This window comes from Anas platyrhynchos, chromosome 2 (assembly GCF_047663525.1).
Source record: "Anas platyrhynchos isolate ZD024472 breed Pekin duck chromosome 2, IASCAAS_PekinDuck_T2T, whole genome shotgun sequence".
NCBI classification, from domain to species: domain Eukaryota; kingdom Metazoa; phylum Chordata; class Aves; order Anseriformes; family Anatidae; genus Anas; species Anas platyrhynchos.
Genome location: NC_092588.1, coordinates 108,431,298 through 108,456,985, shown reverse-complemented (window position 1 = coordinate 108,456,985; position 25,688 = coordinate 108,431,298). Strand labels below are relative to the sequence as shown.

General features: G+C 43.1%; 1 protein-coding gene and 1 long non-coding RNA gene across 7 annotated transcripts in view; one reads left to right on the top strand and one right to left on the bottom strand.

Moving 5' to 3' along the window:
- The window catches only part of RNF144B (ring finger protein 144B), an 86,646-nt gene that overhangs the window by 48,965 nt on the left and 11,993 nt on the right, over positions 1-25,688 (bottom strand). For 3 of the 6 annotated variants that reach the window (XM_027451227.3, XM_027451230.3, XM_027451231.3), the window contains exon 1: positions 6,328-6,660. The exons of 2 other annotated variants lie outside the window; for them this stretch is intronic. The gene's annotated coding sequence lies outside the window, so the exon portion shown is untranslated. Of the gene's footprint in view, positions 1-6,327; positions 6,661-6,886; positions 7,033-25,688 lie in introns of those variants that run through there. One more of the 6 variants, XM_027451229.3, reaches the window with a different exon arrangement.
- Positions 6,640-16,332, top strand: LOC119715864 (uncharacterized). Its single transcript, XR_005263303.2, has 3 exons — positions 6,640-6,824; positions 7,623-8,346; positions 9,829-16,332. It is a non-coding gene; the product is annotated as an uncharacterized lncRNA (long non-coding RNA).

Here is a 25,688-nt window from a genome sequence, read left to right as displayed (position 1 = left end):
CCATATATTGAAGAGAACAACACCCATTTAGTTGTTTATTTTTAGAAGAGATTATCTGAGTAACGTTTTTTCAGAATTTACAATAACATCTCCTTTAACATCTCTGTCCTTTCATTCTGCCAGGCCAAGAAGTCTGCAAACTTGCAAGATTGTGGTCCTACGGTCCAGTTTCCTGCAAGCATCAAGAAGCACTTTCACACAATTTTGGACTGACATCAACAGGAATCAAAGAACAAGTTCATTTTCCTTTTACAACAGTTTTTGCGTGGCTGCTCAGTGAATAAAACCAACAAGTACGATGGTTTAGTTTGCCCTTATCTAATCTTTCAGTCAAATATGCTGCCCATTATTATTATTAAAACATGCTGTTCAAGGTAATCAAGATTAAAAAGGCAAAATATTGAAAAATGCCTTTGATCCAAACAAGTCTCAATGACTTCGAATGTTGGGAGGGGTGACCCTGGGGTAAGGCTGAGAGTCAAGTCTGAAGATGAGACCTTGGGGAAGTCACTGTAGCTAATGTAACACTTTGTATTACGCAAACGATGTGAGTAGCTACTGACGGTGCTAGAGCTCAGTAAGAAAAAATACAGAGTCATTAAGAAGCAATAGCAGAGGTTTGGACCCTGACATGAGCAACTTGCTTTGAAACGAACACTTGCATTTATTGAAGTAACTGCCACTGCTTCTCACAGCTAGCTATGAAACTAGTATCCCTAAACCGTATCCCTAAACTCCTCTGTCAGGTCCTCAGATGAGGAAAGGACAGAGCGCTGTACTTGATCTGAGCCATAAAATCAAAGCCCTGCCAAAAGGAATGCTTCCAAGGGCTCCAAGTGGGCCTGCTTATGTGTGCATAGACACCAGGAATAGTTAAAGGAAGCTGCCCTTCCAAAGCCCCCCAAACACTCAGAAAAATGAACATCTGGAGCACAGGACTGACGGACCTCGTAGCCTTGCTATAATGACGATCTCACAGAAGTCTTTCTAAGGATATCTTTCTGGAGGCTGGTCTCTTAATTATGACCACGAGAACCAACACCTCTCAAAAAAATAATGAGGAAAAAGAAGTACAGTAAGTATTCTCAAGTCCTTGTCTACTCCTCTCCCCACAAGTGCTTGTGTCCTTCATTTGTTGTCCCATCATGTCAAAATGTGGGAAGCCAGGTCAACAAGGGGGCTGAAAATGGTCAAGCCATGTATGCTACTTGGGTATTTGCAATAAAAACATTGACCAGTCCAAAAAACACATGTCCTTAAAGTAGCATCAGCTAAATTATATGTATACACATGACTTTTACTCCACTTCAGGCAAAGGCTATGATTTTCTTTCCCACAAATCCTCCCTGGAGAGCGTGATGGAGACTCCCCAGCACCAAACTCATCGATACAACTGCAAAGAGGTCAGGAGGGTGCAAGATTGCATCCTCTCAGTTGTGCAAACCTTCACCAAGCAAGTCCTTGCTGGCCCTGTGCATGTTATCTTAGCCCTATACTGGGGAAACTCCACCAGGAAAGGCTCCAGGATCAGTGATCAGCCAACAGCCCACTGCTTGAGGAAGCTTCAAGTGAGTGCACCGTCAGATAGCCCACAAGCTCAGCTAGTTTTCCCCACTGACATCTTTGTAACTTTTCCTTTTGGGGACGAGACAGGACAGGGGAACACACCAGCTATTTTTCCATCGTCTTCTCCCCACCTCCACCCGTCAAATCCTTCCAAAATTAAGCAGAGACATGATCATTCCCATCTACAGCTCAGACGTAACCAGTGTCAGCCTGCACGTCACAGCCTCTAGTTAACGCTGGAATTTTCTTTGCATGCAAATGATTAGCCTATTTGCTAGCTGTCATGAAATGTGTTTTTCCTTCTATGTACACAGGGCTTTAGAGTATTTAATTTTGACTGATTTCTGGCTATATATTCATGAGCAAGGAATTCAGCTCTAAGCCACAGTAATATATAATACATAAAAGTGCAAGTAAACATGGCCATGAAGGACCTGTTTCAGCCCCTGAATGGAGGGAGATAGCTCTTCTGTTGCAATGTTTTTTCCTTTTTGCAGACACACAGAGCACATAAAGGTTCTCAGATCTGCACATTTACTTGCTGGATGTCTGGGGATACAACATTTTGTATAATCTAGCACGAATATCAAAGCTGCTGTTAGACACCCAGACAGCGTCCATGCTTTGAATGACTCGTGTCTTGTATTTTCCCTTCTCTCCTCATTATTGCAGCAAAGCAAAAGCCAGAAAAGCTTGCAACAGACACAAATACATAGCAATGTTCTCAATTAAAGGGGAGGAAGATGTGCATGATGGTAAAATGTGTTGTGTTTTTTTTCCCTTCCAGTAAAAAGTAATTCTGTACTCTGTCTCTTCATCAGCATCTCTTGTCTCTCCATTGGGCAAAAAGCATGTAGACAACTCTCCATGACTGCTGTGTCTACAACAAGAAACCCCATACAAGAGATGTGCTCTAGCATGCACAAAACCCCACACACATGCTGGAGTTTTGCACGGTAATACATTGGCCAAGGTTTTCATGACCAGCACATCGTGACTTCATCTTCTTCACTGGTAGCAGCTCCAGACCAAAATCAAAGCACACTCTTATCAAGTCCCAGTTCTGGAGCCACGCTTCGGTCCCACCCTGACTCACTTAGCTGCCCTTGTTTATGGGTTTTGAAGTCTGTCAGAAGGGTACAGAATTTCTCATTAGGTTTTACACAAACATAATTTAATAGGCAGTTCCTTGGCTACGGCGTGTCTGAGACTGCCTCACTTGAGGGAGGTTAGCTATTCTGCAGCAAAAGCCAGCCTCCAGCAGCCCAAATTGCTGTGTCTGGTGCTGGCAGGGACTGCAGAGATCTCAACAAGGGGAAACCTGAGGCACAAGGATGCTCACAGGTCCCAGGGCTGTGTGGCCCAAACTGCACCGAAGCCAAAACTGCACTTGCAGGCACTAGGGACATTCAGAGAATCAGATGGCATTTATAACCGAAGCACCATCTGACACCAATCTGTGTTTAAGCATAGGGGTGCTTAAACAATGCATTTTACTGTGTAGCTTGAGCAGATTCCCCTAGAAATACAGCAAAAAACACCCAGACCTTGGGCAACCCACCTCTTTTCTGTATTAAAATAGAATAAGAGGAACCAGAAATGGGGAACACGTGTCATTGTGTGCAAGCACCTACACATACAAAGAGATCTAGGAAACAGCATCAACAAAATATTATTTTATACAGCTACATTTTATATTTGAAAGTGTGTTTGCAATGCAGTTAACCTAGTCGTGCTATCAAGCCTTCACTCAGCACCTCTGCTCCTCCCTGGAAGATGAGGAGTTGGAAAAGTCCCACTTCAGTAGGAAGTACAATTTGAGATGCTATCTTTTTTATTTTTTTTTAAGAGCATTTTAATATCTGCCAGTAATGATCTACTTCATGAATGTAATGCCCACTCAGTTCCCACCAAGTTGAAAACGTTTACGAGACAGAAAAAAGATTACTGAACACTATTTTCTTACTGATCAGCACAATGCTATTTGGCACAGGCACCTCTGTAAATATTTGTCCAGCACTGGGTAAATTTGCAGTGTATGATGGCCCTCCGACCTGTACTTCTCTCTGTCAGGTTAGAAGGCTCACAGTCGAGCACCGGAGCTCAGCTTGGGCAGAAATACAACACGATGGAGGCAGACCTTGGTGTCACTGCTGTCCTTCCCTTACGATCTGTTCCTTTTTGGTTCGTTCAGCGTTCCCCTTCACAAACAAAAAGATTAATTTTGAGGTGGAGTGATTATAAGGTTATTCCTGGCTGTTGTGTAATGAAGGGAATTTGTTCAGTGCATTACACCAGGGCAGCCTTTGGCACGGGGAAGCCAGAGGAGGGAACTGTACCCATCCTCCGTGAGCATGCGGAGGAGAAGGGCAGACCCAGCCTCACCAAGCTGGAGGCAATGTCTCCTCTGCCGTGTGCCAGGAGGTCCGATGGACTCGGTTCACGGCGACACTGGCAGCCTGCCACGGTGTTTTGTTCACATGTGCTTGTGATCATGGGCCTGGAGCTGTAATTACAGTCTCAGATTTCACAATACTACCAGCCCAGGAGATATTTATGGATCTGATATGTAGGATCTATCAGCATCGTGGAGTCTCACGCATATTCAAGAAAACTCCCCGCTCACAAAGAGGGTCAGCAAGTCTCTCGCAGTTTCTTTAAACCACACATTCAAGCAATACCCTTCGCTGGCTCACACCACTAAAAGGCACTGCAGTGTCTGGACCAGGCAGATTACAGGCACAGGGCTCCTATGACAGATATTATCACCAGTGTACTAATGAACGGGGAATCAGGTTAAGTATTAGTGCTGCTTGTTCTGCTGTAAAGCGACTTGCTGCTTTCCGTAGTTGCATTTTAAACTGAAGATGTTAATAAGGTCAAGTACATACTTTCCCCCTCCAACAGAAGAGAAAGGTCAGACAGCCACTTCCACATTGTTCATTTGTTTTTACAAAGCTTATGCAGCATTTAGAGAACAGTGTAATCCAAGAACCGAGCTAAAGAGGAACAACTCCGTATCGCTGGCTATTTATATTATTCACTTCTGCTCCAAAGTACACCACTGCACAGACAAAATTACCAAAATGTCACCATATGCAGGGAAGAAGAGTGCCTGTCGGTGAGGAGCACACAGGATACAGTGAGACATGGGGAACAGAAACAAGCAAGTTGCCAAATGCTGTTCCTACACGAAGTGTAGGGAGGTTTCCATGTCCTTATGTAAGTCAACAGTGCCGTGTGTTAAATACCCCCACCAGACAGTAAGAAGCCTGGCAGAAAAGGAGTCTGAGTCTCATCATACTGGCTTGGCTCTGGAATAGCTCCAGCTTCTGAAGGAATACTTCCCACTTCACCACGGCTCTAGGTGCTCTGCAAACACATTCTCCCTAATCCATAACGTAAAGCATTGCTTTCAGGATCATCACTACAGCCATCGCCTTTCCAGCATGCTGTATTTTTTCCAAGGCTCCCTGTGAGAAGGGCTTCAGCCACTTTCATGCTGTGACAACAACCCATACACCCACTCACATTTTCAGGCATGGACAAGCCCTAAACAGGAGGAGGATCAGGCCAATATATTTGTTCTGGAAAATATTGAAGGACAAGGTTTTAAAACTTCTGTTTCTAGACTTATTGCTATTCCAGCCCCTGTGCTTGCCCTTAACAAAGCCCACTTGCCCTTCAGGCTGAGGGCAGCAAAACAGATCACGTTACTGTGCCTGCTCATGGCCAGCTCCAAAGCGGCACCGGGGTATTTCAGTCACAGCCTCTCTCTCTGCTCAAATGTACTTCTTAAAAGCATTCGCTGTTTTTACAGAGGATAGGAAGTCACCCTGTAATGTTTCCTTAACTATCGCCATCCTAAATATTTTACTACTTGCAGTACTCTCTACAAGGAGCATATTTGATATTGCCATACAGAGTTGGGAAGCAGAGTGCCTTTTTATTACAGAAAATACAGAGCCTTATAATAAGCCTGAGTGAAACATCTTCATTACCAAAGCAGCTTTGTACTGAGAAAGCCTGCCACTGGAAAAGAGAAAGCAGTACAAACATACTAAGAAATGCTATTTGCTGTTTAGTGCAAAAGAAACAGAAAAACTTAACGCATACTAGCAAACAGATCTATTGCATTTTTAGTATGTGTTTACCTAAACTACATAACCCTAGACCCTGAACAGTTTAGACCTGTACATTAAAATACAGATAAGTATATTTTTTCCTTCCTGACAGCAGCCGTACCATACTGTGACATAAGGAACAGCTTTAAACCAGGAGGAAACCTGAATTTTAAACTCGGGCTCCCTCCGACCTAATCTGATGTGTCTTCAGCATGAAGTGAGTTCTTGTATGTAAGGTACAGCCGATATGACACAGTGTGCCATCTTAGCAACTGCTTCCCACACAGCTACATGTCCTAATACTGCTGCATTTTCAACCTCCTCGTAGAGATATTCCTTTAAAAGTTCCACTGTCAGAAGTAATTTCACCCTCCTGGGCAGTACCTCACATCTATTTCGTTTTCTGTGCCTTTAATCGTCCTGACTCCAAGACTGCCTTTTTGCCTCAGTCCTACGCACCACACAGCTCAGTTTTAGCCAAACCAGGAATAATATTTATTCTAGCTCTTCAATCACTCTATTCCTCACCTTTTCTGCCAGCTAGACCTTTTCTGTTTTCTAAGCAAATGTCGGTTTTCTGTTCCTTCATTATTTTTGCTAAGGAAAAAAAGAGGCAGAAAGCTATATTCCAACATACCTTGAAAGCAGAGCAGTCTTCACTCCCAGCTGTTTGACTTTTCAATAGCTTCACTCACACTTCAGCGCTCCCAAGAATCATAATGTCACAACCACTGTAGCTCGCAATCAGAGGCAGAGGCAGATCTCTCTCGCACACCCTTCCTCCCCTCCGTCTGTCTGACAGCTGTGCACTTTTTAGGACCGCAGCAGGACTTGCCTCCCGCTCCCTTTGCCACTCTGATAGCTAATCCCCTCCCTGCTATTAGGAGCACGCTGCCATTATATCTTAAAAGCACGCCACAGCTTGCATGCAGTAGCTGTGGGAAAGCTGCATTTATTTATACAGGAAGCTTGAGCACAGCACTTCCTACTTCCCATCCCAGGCTCAATGCAACTGCAGGTGATTGCTTACACCCTGTGAGTGCATGCCCCGTGTTCTCACGTGGATACCCGTGCCGCTTTTAACTCCCATCTGCGCCCTGGCAAGATCAAACCAAAGGAGATAAAGCATCAGAGGTGAGACCCCGCTTGCCATTGAACCTGCTTCAGGATAGCAGTTCGTGCAGCAGCCCACCTACCGGCAGGCGATGTCTGAGGCGCTGCTCCTCCTGCTTCTCTCCAGATGTGAAGAACGTGGGTCTAAAAGCAAAGTGATTGCTTCACGAGCAAAAAAATCCAAACTCCCAAGCAGCAGGGTAATTTCAAGTCCTGAGTGCCTGCGCTCAGCTCGCCGTGGCAATGCTACATTTCGGCTCTGAGCTGAGCTTGTGTGCAAGAGGGGAGGGAAATTCTGCAATTCCCTTCCCTAATCCTGCAGGTGTGATTCACGCCCGCGAAGAAGCAGGAGAAGGTATGGTGGTGCCACATGAAACCAAGTGCTCGGGAACTTTTCCTGCTGTAGGAAAGGTACCACACCCGCAGATACAAAGGAGAGATACATCCGAGTGCAGCGGGTGCAGCAAAACAGGGGGAGAAACAAGCCCAGATGCTAATCTCTAATTTTATTTTTATGGCGAAATAAATTTACTTTGTGCTTCATGCAATTATTACTGGCAGTTTGCCTTCGGTACTTTACTGGGAAGACTGAGGCACAGGCATTTCCTCAGGAGTTTACAGAAGCTCAGAACTGAGATTTTGCCTGTTTTCAGATAATTTCACTGCATCAGGTGAATTTAAGGAAAAGGCAGGCAGCTCATGGCTCCTTAATTCAGCTTACTGGCACCTCTGTGATACAGCTTTATTTAACAGCACGGACTATTTTCCCCTTGAAATAAGCACAAATTTTATCAGTCTATTTGACATTCCATCACCCAGGTACCTGTTCAGCAACAGATGAAGTGCAGCAAGGAAAACCTCCCTGCTCAGCCCCTGCACCCAGCACCGCAGCACTTCAACAGCAGAAGCACAATCAGCTCGAGGAGGAGAGCGGTGCTGCAGGGAGGATGAAGGAAGTCACTCAAGCTGCTGTGGGGAAAATGGTAGGGTGGGAGGTGCAGAGGTAGAGCAGGGAAGCTGCCAGTAGCAGCATCTGGTTGGTACTCACTCCTTGCTGGCACAATAAAACTGAACCAGGCTTCACTGCAATAGCATCCACCAGTCAAGAGAAACAACTGCAAATAAAGGCTAATCATCTTTTCAGATTTATGATTAGCCCTGCTCATATCTAGGGGAGCTGTTCTTCTGAATTAAGAAAACTTGATTAGCCTATTAAAATGCGGATAAATTCTGGAAAGATCCAGTTTCCTACTGCATATCTCTCTGCATGGATACAGGACAATCACTTCCTGATGCTGGGTGGGCAGCTGGCTGTTCCCCTGCTCCCACCTTCAGTCCTGTGCCTGCCCCTGCCTCTGTGCCTACCCAGGACTGCTGCAGCAACACGGAGCTGAAGGCGACGTGGCACCGTGCCAGGGCTATCAGGACTTGGGATGATCAATACTGATGATTCTTTCCCTCGCCGTCGCCAAAGGTCCTGAGCTGGACTGTTATGAGCTCTGCCATCAAAATGATTTCTCCTCCAACTGCACCTCAAGCCCAGGTACCTGAGAGTTTTATAGAAGCACATTTTCTTGGCAAGCTAATTTTGTGAAGTGTTATGAGTCATGCTGAAATTGCTACCCAGCTGAAATCCCTGAATCTCTTAACCCAGATTGATTGATTTCCTTTCTGAGCCAACAAATAAATAAAAAACACAAGTAGGGAATGTCACGCAGTGCCAGTCACGGCAGAAACTGAGCCCTCCCCATTCACTGTCTTCTTCAATGGCAGTAGCACAAAGCACAAACCACAGAGGGTCTGCCTAAATTTTTGGCTGTTATAACTGACACTTTTCCAGCTCAGGGCTGGGGGAATCTGTGAGCCCCTGAGGTGGTACATGCCAAAGCACAGCATCACAGGGCATTTTCAGCTGAGTTAACAGCCAGAGTAAGAGTAAAGGTTGGCATAGTTAATTGGTAACATTGCTGTGTCATCCCAGCAGCTACTTGAAATACTTACAAAATGACTAAGCCGCCCTGGCATTAACTAAAATTACTAATTAATTTATGAGGTAGTTGGGTAAAAAAGTGATAGCATGACCCCTGAAATGCTCTCTCATACCCCACAAACAGAACATGATTAACAGCAAATGTAAACACCAAGTTAGCGTAAAACTCAGTTTCATTATATTTCTAGGTAAGGAACCAGAATTAGCCTATCTGGAAAAAAAAATCACTACCCTGATTCAGTTTTTCAACTAATTATAAAGAAAGATCCTGAAAAATAACTGCTAGCCATAGATGTAAAATAAAAACAGGTTTTGTAACAAACGTCCTAAAACCAGAGCGTAACTCTCAGTAAAATGTCCTTATTCGTTTCACTTATTGTGCATGCAGATTATCCATTCTCCTATGCACAAAAATGTATTTTTATATGCAAGAGAAACAGTTTCACAAGAAGAATAGATACTGATGTGTAACATAATCAATGCTGAGAAAAAAAAAAAAAAGAAAAAAAAAAGAAAGTTTTTTTACACAATGGGTATAAATATATTATCTGAAGTTGACAAGCATGACACCCCTCAGCTCATGGGCTATGGATAGTTTTCTTCAAGAGGAACTGCTTCAAAGGAGGATTCCACCCTCAAAAGTCATTTGTGCTAGCTTCATGAAGTTACTACTTGAAAAAAAGCATCTCTATTCAACATATATAGATTTATCACATAAGCAATGACAGAAATTAGATGTCAGTGCAAAAACACAGAGCTGTGTAATATTTTGCGTGCAGACAAGCTTTTCTCAGAACAGCTGCAAGAAAGTCAGGATCCCATCTTTTTCTGTTTAAATAACCCTTTTGTTCTACAACTCAGGCTCGGTATGCAAGTCACTCTCTGACAAGCCAGGCTTGAAATCTTCATTATTCCCTTCGGCTAAAAGATACTAAAACTTTATTATAAGGTGTTTTGTGGTGGAGTGAAATAAATCGAGTTCAATCGTTTTGAAAGAATAGTGGGTATAAACCTAAAGAGCTTTTTATTTTACAGCAAAAAAGTGAGTGGGATGGTGCGCTCTCTGCTGAACGTTCACAATGATGACCTCAAAACACGTGGATTTGTCTCAGACAGACACAGAGAAAAGCGGTGAGCTGACTGACAGTCATCCTGCTCTATGAATAAAACAAAATGCAAGTCATTACAACATGCTGGCACAGCCGACCCTCTCCAAAGAAAACACAACCACATGTCTTCCACAAATATCCGTATTTCTTCTCCACTGATACTTTCTCCTGTGTCTGTAATTTGAAATACTTCCTGAGATGTTGGAAATGAGCTGCTAGCATTTGCCCCACACAGAACAGTGCTGTATGAAAGAAGCCCAGCCTCACCAGAGGACAGTGAGAAGACAGCCTGCTACCCCAGCCAAACAGCTGTGCTTGGGGTGCTCAGAAATCCTGCTTTATGGGGCAGGGCTGATGGCTTTGACAGTACGTTACTGGAGTGCCAGGTCCCAACTTGTCTTCTTGGGACCTGCAAGTATTAAGGGTATGTGTATTTTCCCCCACAAAAGATCCTGCTGATAGCGTAGGTCAGTTGGTGATATTGGCTTTTTTCCCCAGCAGCAGCTCTGCGTGCATTTTTAACTTCTACCAACTCCTGCCTGTTCACTAGGTGCATGAAGAGCCAGCCTGCAAAAAGAAAATCAGACGAGTCTGCCACAACTAAAACGCTGATGAATTTTTACTGAATGGCAAATATCCAGCCCAGGAACAGCCAGCGCAACACCCTCAGCCTAGGGCTCACCCTCAGCCCCCTCTCCATACTCAGACACGAGGAAGAGACAGGCTACTGTCACCCTTCCCCCTGGGACAAGAGACATGCAAAAAGCACAGCCCCAAACCCTCCGGATGGGAAGCAGAGCTGGCACCTCGGTGACGTGCTGACACTGCTTCACATGGCAGCAGAGGACGCAGGACACCTCGTGGGCTCAGAGGTGACCCTGAGCAAACGGGGTGGCACATGTAGCTTCCCACACACCAGCACCACAACACGAGCTGCTGGGAAAAAAATATCAAACTAAACAGCTTGCCTTGCTCTTGAGCTCAGGGATAACACATGCAGATATGGAGTTGCTCTGTTCCTCTGAGGGCCAGGAATCAGGTGAGAATTTATAGCTGCAAAAAGAGCAATTTATAAGGCTGTACCGAGAGGACCACATTGCATGCACACAAAGAGGAGACAGTGAAGTTTTCCTCCTGCTCTTCCTCAAAGTAAGCAGGTATTTTCGACAAGAGATTGTAGGGGAAAAAGTCAAGGCTTGGTTAAATGAATTTATTTTCTACCAGCTGTGCTCACAGATAGCTTCAGAGCATGGCACAGAATAAATTATGCAGTTGGTTTTGTTTTATTTTTTTCCTTTTGACTGCATGCCCAAAGTGACACAATTTGTTGACTTCTGACCAAGTGTTTTGGTAATGTACCTGGAATTGCAGTGATTCCAGACACTGGAATCACAGTTGCTTTAAAAACTGAGAGGGCAAAACCATACTGGCAGCCAGCACAGGAAGCTTCCTCTGCATCAGAGGGGGTCACCAACCTGTCCTTGTCATGAGAAAAAAATGTGCACGCTGTTTTCTCGGTTTCTACTGCTTCTCCTGTCCTTCCTCAAGTTGTTAGCTGCCCTTTTTTGGAAATGTTAAAAGGCAGATTTATTCCTTTCAACCCAAAACCAGTGGAGCGCCTGGTGTGGCTCTATCTCCAGGCTTAAAAGACAACTGGGATTGGAGGGAGGGGGGGGAAGCTTAATAATACATCTCAGCCCAGACCTTCCTGTTTTACCCATACCTTTGGAGCCAGGGGCAGGCAGGTCTGAGGTGAGATGTGATTGAGGCACCTCATTTTATGGCTGTCACAGCCCTGTTACCAACTTGAGAGGGGTTACTCCAGTGGACTGAATATGCAGGGAAATGCTCAGCTGAAACACACCCATACAGGAAAATCAAGAACTTGTCCCTCTTGCCCGGTCTCCCTCCTCTTACCCAGCTTCCAGGGAGGGCTGCCCACCCATTTCCCTCACTCACCACCCCTCCAAGCAAGTGGTTAAATTCAGCAAGCATAGTGGGAACTCAAAAACAAGCAAACTGCTTACTTGCAGCAAATGACATGAGGATTTTTTTCAGGTGTCCTGAAATAATTTTGGAGCTTTTAGCTCTGTCTTGTTTATTTTTGCGTCTGTTCCCTCCAAGTGCCAGATAAATTTATTAAAAATACGTGTGTTTTACCACGTAATATTTAAAAATCTCTCATAAAACCAGGCACATCCTTTTGGGCAGAGAGATTCTCTAGGAACAGAAAGGCAAGCTTTAAGTGACAGCCGGGGCTGAAGGGCAGGAGGCATACCAAAACCTTTGCTTTTCTAAACACTGCTGAAACCCAAGCAAATAGTGCTTTCTGCTTCACTACTATCTGCAGGCACTGAAGAACCGACAAGGAACTCATCTTTTTGTTAAGCATGACCACTGTGAAAATCGACTGGCTCTGCTCACCTCCCCTGCACTTCTCAGGCAGGAATTTAAACAGAATTTAGGAATATTCTCTAATTTTTATGTTACACATATGTAGACGTTTCCTGTGACATAACAAGACAAACTGGTCAGGGGCAAAATGTGTTCCTACAGAGAATCCCTTTGCACTGTACGCTGTAAGCAAAGCTTTGAAGTGTGAGCTCTGAGTCTGCTCCCAGTTCTGTCTTTCTGCAGCCAGGGCATACGAATGTAAGGTGGGGAAAATGTGCTTGGTGAACTCTGTCTGCTAGTCAATAACTAACTTGTTCTCCTTACATTATCCTTAGGACAACTGTCTCCACGCCTGTATTTGCAGATCCGGAGAAAAGGCAATTTGCCGAGTTATAGGGCAGTCATGGGAGCAGAGACACTGCCTTGTGGAGTAAGAAAAGGAGGACAAGAGTAGACACAAGTGGCCTACTTACAGGGACGAAGTCCTGACAATTTGCTCGCTTCCCATTAGTTAGGTCAGCTCCCTCTGTGGGAGGCTGACAGTAAGAAACCTCCAGGATCTTGAAGTCTGCCAAGGAGATCTGAGAGAACATGAAATTTAGGGAGAAACGGGGGCCAAAGGGAAACCATTTGACTCCCTGAATATGAGATTAACATCATGAAAAGGCTGAGGAGAACTTTCTCCTGTCCCTCCCTGCTTTTGTCTTACACATAGAGTACATTTGCTATATAGAAAAAGAGCATGTGAAAGGGAGGAAAAATTTTACACTCTCTGGATAATTCTAACAATGCATTAAAAATATACAGAAAAGGAACAAGTTATTTTGATGTTATATATATATATATATTTTTTCTTTCTAAGACCAGCTCTTCCAGCTCTTAAATAATCTTTCACGTTATTGTCTAACATCATGGCTTTTTGAGCAATGTAACTTAAAAGCTGAGAAACAGCATTTCCCAGCAGCCTTGCAATGGCAGACTCCAGCCCTGTAGCATCTCCAGCATCCTCCGTGGCGATCACAAACATCTCACCAGTTTCTGGGTATCCCAGGGCACAAGCTGCCACAGGTTTCAGCTGTGAACGCAGCAGGAGCACCTCACTGGGCTGCCAAGAACTAGAACAAATGTGCTCCTTCCTACCGAGCAAACCTCAAAGAAATTATCCAGCACAGCTTAGGAAGAACTGGGAAGCTCCATCGGAGATGCTTCTGAAATCTGGTCTTTATCAGAATATGCCACAGAAACAGTGTTTATAGTAATGGATTCTTGTCTTTGGGATAAAAAAGTATAAAATCATGATGTCATGTAGCACAAACTTTGTATGTGAAAAGAGAATTTGGAGAGCAGAGGATAGGAAATTGATTTTCACTGTGGTTTTAACCTTGATCATATTTGTTTAAAGAACTGAAGAGTTCTCAGCAGTTTGACTGTTTTGAAGAGTTTCCAGCAGTTTTACTGGGTTTCGGTTTTGTTTTTCCTTTTTTTTTTTTTTTTTTCTTTTTTTTGAGGAATAGTCATTTCTCTTTCCCCAAGAAAAATGACAGGAAGCATGAATCAAGACTGTTTAAAAAGTCACATAACAACTTCCTTTGTCCTTATTGATAACGTTTTTGGTTTTGTGACCTGAGTGGATATTTCTGTGTGTGTGTTCACTGGGGGAAATCTTTTTCCAGTGACTAATCATTTTGATGCAATATTTTACATAAAGCCAACAGTTGATCTTCTGTGTCATTCCTTTTGGTGTCAATAGGCTTATGAGAGAAGGAAACTGAAACACACGTAGAAAGAATAAATAAAATTAATGTTTTACAGGAAATTACATGGATGTTCTGATGCAGGCAATTTCCACAAAACACAGTGGAGTATGGAGTGAATGTAGATAACGATGGTCAAGGAAAAACTGCAAGGATCAGCTTTAGCCCTTTGACTCTCTTTCCAGGAAACACCAACATCCTTTCAGCCTGCTTCAGCTGGCAACAGGTCCCCAAGAAATCTGTTGTCATTTAGTAAAAATCAGAATGCACACACTCCACCAAGTTTTATGTTTGGATACCACCTGAGCCTACATCACTCTGTTGTGATCCAGACCACCTGAAGCTTGTCACTGTCATTGCATCAAGGTTTAAGATTCCTTCATGTCAAAGGGTCCCCAGACTAATGACCAAAGAGATCTCTGCTGTTTCTGTACCATCAGTTGCCCCCCAAAAATATCTTTTCAACTGAAAGTTCTATTACAAAAGGATTACAAAATTATGTTGAAGTTAAAATAATGAAGGATTTGATTGTTGAACAACTGTTTTCCAAGCATGCTGCTGAGAAAAAGACAATGAGAAAAGGACTTCATTTATTCAGAAGGTATTATAAACCATGGATTTCCTCAGGAATAAAGATGTATTTAATAGGCAGATTTTATGCTCCCAACTTGTATGTGAAAAAATCATTTGGTGAGCAGCAAAGCTAATGAAGCACGGTTTCTAAAGATTTGCATGCCTTAAACACGACTGAACTTTACCACTAAAACAGTAACCCTCGTCTTCCTGACATCACTTACAACGTGCCCCTGGACCAAGGCAATGCAAATTATGATTTACATCAAGCCACATGCGTGACGATTTGTGAGGCCTGTACATGATAACTTTTTCTGACTGGATGCTACCAGAAAACGGAGCACTGCCTTGAAAAGTTGTCAGAGGTACTGGCAGAGAAATAGCGGGATCCTCGCAGGCTCTATTTCCTAGCACAACACTTAACTCAGTTTCAAAGCTCCAAGGACTGGACTGATGATTTTACAGAAATGTGGCAGAAGTCATTGTATTCAACAAATCTGAGGAGTACCCTAAGCACAAAGCTTATGTTTTGAGGTTACCTTTGGGTTTCATTGCACACAGTGAGAAGCGAAGAGGGAAAGCCTCCATTTGACAATCTGGTTTTGGCTGAGGGAAGCCAATTTCAGGACCTCTGCAACAGGTTTTCCACCTCCATAACAAAACAAACAAACCTGCAGCAGAGATACACGATTTATATTTTATTCTGGGCCTTGCCAGAAACATCCTCTGACCTTGGAAGAGTAACTGAACCTCAACATGTGCTAATTTTAATATTTGTAACTCCCCAGAAAACTTACTTGCTTGTGCCCCAGGTATCTTGCATATCCTGTTACTGGCTGCGAAGTGTACTGCGTTTCCAGGCTAGTTGGGTTCAAGCACAAAGCAGAGGAACATAAATATTCAAGAGGGAAGTCAGATGTGAGTGAATAGAATGAAAAGTCAGTCATGACAGAAAAAGCTTTTTTTTTTTTTTTTTTGTGAGCATCAGTGATCTGATGAAACGGATGGTATTTGCTTGGAAGGTAATGCAAATGATCGTTCACACAATACAAAGCGTGTGTAGCCTATTTCAATCAATCTTGCCTAGCTAAGGAAGATGGGTAGAAGAGATAAATGCCTCACACACCGTAACTGCTTGAACGCTAAATGCTAATATGAAGCGAACGCTAAACGCCTGCAGAGAAGCCATGGGGCCACAGGGGGCCACTCTACATCTCATTGCTGAATCATGCCCTGATTTCTTCCTTCTGACTTCACACCTTCTGCCGTTTGACTCTTCAGGGTATGGGGTGCATGTCTTGTTATCTCAGCCACACAAAAACTTGGGCAGGCAATTCCTAAAACCTCCTGGCTGGCCGACCCTGCACTACCCGTGTTAAACCTGCGTAAATCTACTCGAAGTCCAAATCTTCTTACCTTTTCATTAGAATATGTATTTTACCCAGTCAGCAAAAGCTCAGCTATCTGACTGTGAGTACGGCAGTAATTCATGATTTTTTTTGTATCTATACAAGTATGTTTGATGTTGTTTCTGCCTTAAAGGCTTTCTCTGTGAAATGTGTTGAACCAACAGTTTTTGTGTTAGTATATACATCTTGGTTCCTGTTTTACTGGAAATGTAGTATGCGTGACCTCATGGTTTTGTTTGTCATTAATGTGTGCAGAGGTTGATCAGAAGGTAACTTCTTCAGGCAACACCAGTTTGACAGTTTCTAACCTACTATTAAAATGCAAGGAATGCTAAAAAGCTGTATTTTGTGAGTTTGGTAACTAGGTAGCCTGGTATAGTTACATTTCATGGTATAGATTTGCTGTATCCCACCCCAAACGGGTCCCCTTGCAAGGCAACGGGCAGGAAGCTGCAGCATCACAAAGAGCTCATAGCCTGAGCCGCAATCAGAGGCAACGAGGAAGAGATGTAAAACAATATGAAAAGAAAAGCAAGGGGGAGAAGTGTGACTGAAACAAAGATACAAGCTACCTTTGCATCTAAAGAAGTTATTTGGGATGTTTGACATTTCTTCATCAGCCTCCTTTCCTCCTCCTCATGGAAATAAATAACCAAACACACAAATTCTTGCCCGATACGAGTCCCTGCTGTTCGCTGAGCACAGAAGACATGGGGGAAGCCGGGAGCTGTGGAGGAGCTGGAAAGCAGAGGGCAGCCAGAGGGCTCCAGGAGAGAGGGCACGGGGCCACCGGGCAGCCAAAGGGCCACACGCACACAGCTGAGCAGCTGCGGCCACCGGGTGCTGGGTGGTGACACCCAGCACCTGAGAAACGCTAACTCAGAGCACACGTTTCCTTTCGCTATTTCCAGAATCGCTCATCTTGTCCCTTAACAAAAGAAAAAAGAAATCACAATTGCCCTTACAAGCAGATTTTATGGACTGAGGCAGCACGCTCCTCCGGACCTGAGCACCACAAGAAACGCTGCAGCATCGGATGCTCTCAAACACCTCTCAGTCATCTGATTTCATTGCAAAATTATTCATTACTTTCATTACAAAGCTGAAAGCTCCTGCCTGGGAGTAACTGAAGCATAATTACTGGATGATTATTTTTTTTCCCTTTTTCACCTTTTTTCAGTTCAGTCACCAGCCACTTCCTCACTGGTCCTCTCCCCCTGGAAACTCCTCGCTGTTTCCGATGGGTTAATGAAGAACCTGTTTTGGTAATCAGTGGGTGCTCTGCTTGCTTAATCGTGGCACAGATACTTGTCAGCACCTCACTGCGGAGGTGTTTCTGGCAGGCTTCATGTTTGGCTTTGTAGCCTTCCTCCACAATGCGAGCCATCTCTTAATAAAGAAGCTGGTTTATTGACACTAACAACTGAGAGGGACTTTCCCTGGTATCTGTAATTAGAGCTTTGGTAAATGATTCTCCTGAAAAATGATATGAATAAACTATTCTAGAAAGGATTAGCTCTCCTTTAGTGCTGGTAAGAAGCTAGAAACAAAGCAGGGTGTTGCAACACCACCAGATCAAGCTGTGCCCCACCAACCATTCTGAAAACCAGCTCTGTGCAGATCAGTTTCCTGAAACAGAGACGAGGAAGATGCTGAGAGCAGGCTCTGTAAAGCTGTCTGTCTGCCTGTCCGTCTGTCTGCTGGGGGGTTTGGCAGCAGCTACCAACAGCAGGACTCAGGCCTGGGGCAGGCACACAAAGCTCCCCCTTTCCTCAGTCCCAAATCCCACTAACACAATCAGTGAGGGGACAACTGCCCTTGGCTTTGGGTACACGTTTCTACTTTTCAAAGCACACATCAGTCGTTCAAGTAGCAGATTCTCAACACTACCAGGCAGAACAACTGCTGCCCAAGGTGCACAGGGGTACTCTGCTCCCCATGTCCTCACACCCTGAGCATTGCCTTCCATGTTTTTTGGCTCTGGGAAAACATTTTACCTTTGAGAAGTGTCACAGCCTCCAGAGCTCCTCCTCCATTCCTGACTCTTCTTTCCAAGCAAGAACGATTTAGCTTTTTCCCAGCCATCCCCATTTGAATCAGCTTTATTTTATTTTATTTTATTTTATTTTATTTTATTTTATTTTATTTTATTTTATTTTTTTCATCCCCTCCCCACCATGCTGACACCTGCCTCAAGAACACAGGACAAGCCCATTCGTGCTCCCCATGGCTCTTCAGCCTCTACTGGACTGTGCTACATTTGTAGGCTTCCCCACAGGAAAACTGCCCCATCTAGGGTAAAACTACAGTAAGGCAGCAACAGTTGACAGCAGGGTCCAGCCTGAAAGTTTAAAGGATGTTGCCAACATTTGGAGTGCTAACCAGCCTTTAGTCAAGCATATCTGCCATGTTCCATGATTGTACAGTTGCATTATTTGTTTTAATACCATGCCTCCAAACAAATCTGACTGCTGGTAATGAACTTTTCAACCTCTGTTAACACAAAAAGCACTCATGTTCCTAATGCTGTCTGAGTAGTTACAAGGAAATTTGGAAGTAGGCTTTCCAAGGGGAAAAAAAAAATCTGTACCCCATCTCCTTTAGAAGGCTGCTGAGCAAAGTGCTAAACTAACACGCTAAGGTCACCTGAAAACCACCTCTTAGCAGATATTGAATGGCTCTTAAAGAACAAAATAAATACTGAACGCTTTCAAGCACTGTTTATATTTCATATTTACTCTAACATAAAAGAGGAATAGTCAATAAGATATGAGAATACCTAGTCAGTGCTCCCACAGAAAAGAACCAGAAAATATTAAAGAAAAAAGGAAAATTAAAAGCCATCGTGATACCTGGGTAGTGTCTGGCATCGTAAGATTGAAGAAAAACACACAGCTGTGTAAAGGGGGCCTAACACCTGAAAACGATGTGTAACTAGGACCAACCATCAGAGGGATTCACACATTAGATCTTCAGTCCCCACCAAACTGATTCATGAGGACCCTTAACTGGAAGCAGAGACACAGCTGGAAGAGGAAGTTGCTGGTGTCCCTGACTGCTCTCTTGTGGAAGAAATGCCTCTGAGAGGCTGAGCACCAACAATGCACCAAAACATGGTTTGCCTTTTTGTTGTAGCTTGCTCACAGGGTGTCATTCACCCATCCTGCTGCCTTCCTTTTATTTACTTCTCTTCCTCTGTAGTACAAGGTGCATTACGATGTTATTAAACCTTTCTGAATGGAAGAAAAAATACCTTTTTCAATTTGTTCTGGAAGAACAGCAGAGGAGTTGCATACACGGACCAAAGATGATTCTCTCCATCTACTCTGAAGCTGTGGCTCTTCACAAGCACATGCCAGGCTTGATTTTGAAACTCACTTTTGATGCAGCTCCATACCAGCCTCAACTTTGAAGTTCCCTTTCAGTAAAACTACTGCCTAAGTTTCTTCTTTAACCACTGTGAAGAAATACGAACATGTAAAGCCATCCTTTTATTCCAATACTACGGATGCACATAAAAGGGAATCTAGCTCTGAGCTCTGCCTGCATGATTTATACTGCCAATAGAAGCCTTTAACTAAGTTACAGTAACATTATTCAGTTGAATTTGGTTTGTTGTATAACAAATATACGTGAGCTATAAATTTCAAGAAACAAAAGATCTGTTGAGCTGCAGGCACTTTTACACCACCAGTGGGCTTAGGTGTGCTTTCAGCATTTTGCCTATTCCATGCCAATGTCAGTGGATCAGGCAGATTTGATGTGCCTACCGGTGCAGCTCCCCGATAAATGACAGGCTTTCCATCCACAGCGGGCCCTCAGTAACTCCGTCCCTTTGGAGATGAAAATGTTCCTGTGGAACAACACAAAGCACTCCACTACTGAGCTGCAGACTGGAAGTTTTGTTAGTGAAGAACACAGCCCTAGCTAGAAGCCTGCCTACCCTTCTCCAAGCCACTGTGGGCACAGCAGGACGAATGGCACCTGGTTTCCTCTGGAACGATGCCCTGCATTTAGCACCCACAGCCTGACTGTGGCTATGCTGGATCAAGAGAGCATGCCTGTAGGTTTTGTACCAGAGCAAAGGCTGTTTTTTACCTCAGCCCACATAATGCTTCCCACCTCCAGCTGAACCACACAGCAGAAAACTCGTAGCCATCACCTTCAGATACTGGGAAGAGAGACTCCTACCTGTATGTAGATCCATCACAGTATTCAGTAGTAGCTGTAGTAGTACAGGAGTAGTTATAATGTCAAAGTGTTCAGCTGCAGCTCTAGTGGCCAACACCCACTTTCTCAGATGATCAACAAACTACACTTCTGTGAAAATGGGTTAGCACTGATGCTTGTCTGGCTTCGTAGGTATCAGTGGGCTTGATAAACTTAATCAAAACCACAGAGGCACAGACCTCAACAGTGCTTCCACCCCTACTGGCATGGCACAGTAACAGGAATTGGGGTTAGATCATTACCACCAGTTTTCACTGGCAGGCGTTGGGGCCTAACACGTACACCCTGCCTAAACAGCATTTTCTTCCTTTCATTTTTTTCTCCCCCTCTCTACAACCCAGGAATACACTACCTCTTCCTCTAGAAAAAGTCATGCCTTTGAAGAACAACATTAATATGACTTAATATGAGGTAAATAAGGCTACACATGAGAAAGGATTCCCAACATCTATAAGACCCCCCCCTTGGATTTCCTCCATCATAAAGAAAGAGCTCCGAATGTGCTTTTAATTCCTGGTTTCTAGTTGATGATTAAGCCTGGCACAATCTTTTCATTGTTTACTAAATGTCAAAGGGATACATTTACTTTCTCAAGATGTTCTGAACAGAAAAGCAGTTGGATGTTCCTTATCTGGAACCAGTTTCTGTTTCAAAATTTCTGTAATGCAGAATGCAAACACCCTCCTTCTGAGGGTCCTGCATCTCAGTGCTCAGGAGTTACAGTCGTGTGTACTGTATGCTTAAACCAATTCACACTTCAGAGTTATTTGACTCTCTTACACATAAGCCTTTATCTTCTCATAATTTGAAATGCCTTGATCTTTCCTGACTCAGCATAATTTAGTTTTGTCCTGAAATGTTGCGATTCTCAGCATTATTTGAATCTTGCTCTGAGACCTAGAATTGCAAAAGCTAAAACCATTAAAATCTGCTATTTCAAGTCAGAAGCACAAACATTAATTCACACTAGTAGGAACGGAGTAGAGTTAATGTGAGCTCAAGCCTTCCAAAATCACTACATTTTGTATTTCATTTTGTAGTCAAACAAAGCCTAGCCAAATACAACTAACCACAATGCAGAAGACTGAAATCATTTTTAAATCTATTACGTTCTTTGCACTGAGCATCAAGTCTGTTCAGCTTAGTGCCAACAGCAGCTCTCCTTAAATCCTAGGCTGCATTCACGGGATGAGCTGACAGTGACACCAAAGGAACCTCCTCCTTGCCGAAGCGTTTGATACCTGGCTGGTATTTTCACTAGCCAGGTCTGTTTTGCCAGCTTTACGAACTGTGCCGTAGCCCATGCTATTTTGGTTCTGTGATAGCTAGAGGCAGCAGCTGAAGCAGATCCAAGCCTGTCATTTTCTAATCTCAGTCACCACATGCATCATGCTTCATCAGTGATGAAAAATAGAAATGTAACAGCCACCCGTATCTTAGGATGGACAGTGTCTTTGGCCATTCGGTGTCCAGAAGACATTTTAATAAAGTCTTGTGTCTGTACCTCTAATTCATTTTGTGTGCTGCAAACCAAGCTACGCACATACACTCAAGGCAGACCATGGAATTATCCTCAAAGACAACTGAAAGCACTTTGATTCTGGTAATAGATGGGTATAACATCAACAGTGTTTAGGGAAAGAGAGCTGTGCCCCATGGCATCGCTTCAGTGCTTCTCAGCAAGACAGATAAAACTGAATCCTCCTGCCCTAAGGATGAGAAGAAACAAGCAATTTTGTCCTCATACCTGGGCTAGAAACATATAACTTAGTAATGACAGCAGAGCAGAGAGAAAGGTGAGATGGAGGTGCTAGGAGGAGAGTTACAGGGGCTGTTGAAATTACTGGAATTCATGGGGGGTAAGCATCAAGGCTTGGAAGAAGTCTGAAGGGACTCCCAAATATCCCTAAGGAGTGGGTACTGCAACCACCAGTACTATTTAACACACTAAAAAAATTTCCTCTGTTTTTTAGGACATCAGTCCCACAAAACAAGTACATGTATCTCTCAAACTATCTTTCAAGTCTCATTTGCTTCTTCGATGATTGACTCGCCACAGGGAAAAAATGCCCTTCGTTTTTCTAAACGAGAAACCTACACGTAGTTCTCCACAAACTCCTCTTGAAAATGAGTATTTGCACTTGTATGTATATTTCAAAGCACAGTTGTATTAATTTTGGTGCACAATTTTGGTCTTCTTTCTGCCAATATGAAATTGTGCTGCCCAGAGTGATGTAAATTGGGTGCCCCAATAACAAATTTGATTTGTATCGTCTCTCCCTTTCTCTAACATCAGTTATCTTCTACAACACCATGGTGTCATTTGAAAAACACTAGAACAAATTATGCACAAGAACCAGTTTACAAGGAAGAAATCAAGAGGATGTATGAAATATATACATATATCTGATTACAAGGACTGTGTAAACTGGGACAAGGAAATCACTGTTCTCCTACAGCTTATAGAGCAGTACTATTTAATGTTTCTTCCTCATCAACATACAGCAGGTTTTTCAGCTTTTTATTTTATTTCTTTATTTATTTCTCCCCAAATGGTATCAGTTGACACTGAAATAAACCCGCTGGGTGTGAGTTTCAGTCAGTGTAAGATGACAAAGCCTTTCCAGGCTGCACTAGAAATTCACACCAGCTAAGAATCACTCCTGACATCCACTAAATGTATGATGTTTGACCCTTTTCTGAAAGGCATGCATAAAGCAATTGAAAAACACTTCCAAACAAGTCCAGCTATGTTTTACACTCATTTCTTCCTGCAGTGATCATGTATAGTAAAATGCCATGCAGCCTTGGGCTTCACAATACAAGGACTTCTATCAATTAATGCCCAGGGAAGGAGAGAAATTTGAAGGTAGGGAGAACAGACAAGCAGAAAAAATATAGACCAGGTAGTTAGTTTAAAATAAAGCACTTGGAATGGGAACATGATAAAAAAAAAATGCTAATCAGAAAAATGTATAGAAAATTAAACCAATCAGACTGCAACACCCAACACCCCACCTCTCAAAATCTCAAATACTTGCTACATAACAGGCTATATTTCTCTTCTTTCAAAGACACCAATTTAATTTTTTATTGAAAAGAAAAGCTTTATTCTAATGAAAATAATAACTTTCATTATTTAATTCAAGATACAAACTGACTCGGACTTGTCTTCAATTCTAAGGACAACGCTATTATTTTGCATTAGTCTGAAAGAGCCCTCTAGTGCTCACCCAGTGAAGGCATAGAAAACTTTTAAATGACTGAAGAGCCTCCTTGCAAATTTCTACCTATCAGCTCCACCCAAATGCTGTAGCTAGCAGAAAGAAAGTAAATTTTAGATACTGGGTGATACATCTGCATGAAGAAAGTTATTTTCGTTAATGGGGTTAAGCAGCATTTAAGCCAATCATTTATCTAAATACGTATTAATGAGTATTAATATTGAGACCCTTCAGCTTTCAAAATTAACTAATTCTCTCATTCAGTCACCACTGCTGATAGTCTGCAACTAGCGGGTAATGCTGCTAGCATCTCCAAAGAGTTATTTTTTTGCTGGGGTCCCGTTCAGTTCACTTCTTGAAGGGCCATCCCATTCCAGTTTAAAAAGGCAAAATCAGCTTAAGATTTGTTACTTATCCACATGTCCCACTCCCTCCGCTGGGCCAACAAATCTTCTGCCTGCAAAGATAAGCTCTGAGGCACACCACGGTGTGTCCCAGGACTATCAAGAGACTGCAGGCATTACTGGTCATTCAGACACCCCAAAATACATCCAGCCTCCCACGTGAGCTATGCCTCTCTGTTGTGGGTCTCCTGTCTGAGCTACCAAACATCTGAATCCCCCTGTTCTCACCTGCTGCTGCAGCCCCTGTCCATGGGCCAGCAAGATTTGGGAACTTCCCAGCTGAAAACCAACCACCTGTCAGATCAGGCCCGTAGTTTCTCTTATCACACAGCCACACAAGGGCCAATGCTTGCACAACGCAGAGGCCAGCATCCATGGGGAAGGAAAAAGGGCATAACCACCTCATTTGGTGGCACGCAGTCCCACAGGCTGCACCACCGCTGTCCTGACCTGCAATCACTTCTGTAGGACATTTGCTCTCAGCAAGAGAGGTAATTCTTCATCTAAACCAAAGAGGGGTGTGTTGTTTGTTTTTTCCTTTATGGGAGTAATGCAGTTAATACCAGTAAAAGTATCTTGACATTTTATTCCTGCTTCTTTCATAATTGCTAGTGGCTTCTTATACACATTGCAGTTACAATTGAAAAAGAACTGTATCAACACAATGAAATAAAACACCTTCAATCCATCTGTAAAGACCAACGTTACTTCTGTAACGACCTTTTCATTTTTAGACAGCACGTGCAGAAGTTTCGAGAACAAAGTTTGATGGCAAAGACATCCCTTCTGCCAAGACTGATATGCTCAAGATGTGTCAGACTGCCACTCCAGCGTCCCTCAGACCCACAGCCTAGTGATACGCTGCGTACAAACAGAAATACTGCTAAAATAATGGGACTGGGAAGCATAACATCAGCCTTCGCCTCTTCAGACTCAGTCTCAACTCACATCTTTATTTGAAGGATTCCTCCGGGATTTGAGCGGATGTTTTTGTGTTGCAGTTACTTTAAGTTCAAAAAGTGTGATTTTTTTTTTAATGGGGACTGAAAATGTCCATTCCCTGACCTCAGTTACCTGTACATAAGGTTTACAAGAGCTGCTTTTAGCTTGCTAGCAGTAGCACAAGTTTCTTATCTAAATGTAAATGAAATTTATGTTTCCCATCAGTATCAATAAAATTATCAAGGGATAACAAGCAAAAGGAAAATACATAAAACCCTGCAGTGATTTAAGTGTATGATATGACTCTGTTGAGGTCATTAACCGCAAGGTCAAAGCATATACAATTTTATGAGGAACAGCAGTACCAAAGAAGAAAACCTTGTTTTCCCAGAGGAAATTCAGTGCTTCTTTACTATTATTATATTTTCCCATCTAAATGAGTTCCATTCTCTGTGTCCTGTTATGATTTCTCTCTTCCTGTAACCTTTGATAGAAAATGAGAAAGCAGCATGAAAGAAAGCAGACCGACACGAGAACAAATTAATTATGATGCTCCGACACAGGGGTTTCAATTTTTTTTCTTATATTAATGATAATACAGATTCATTTCAAAGAACCCTACCAGCCCCACTTCACAGAGATTATAGAGGTGAGAAGAACAGTTAAAACAAACAACAGTTAAAACAGTTAAAACAAGCAACGATTTCCAAGGTCAGCAAAGAACTGTGTATATGATTATTTGACAGAAACATTTTCAAATATTTTTTCACTACTCAAAATCATGTTTGACAGCTTCGATCAAGTCCATTGTTACAAAACCAAGGTTTTGTTTTCACCCTGACATAGCCAAAACTAC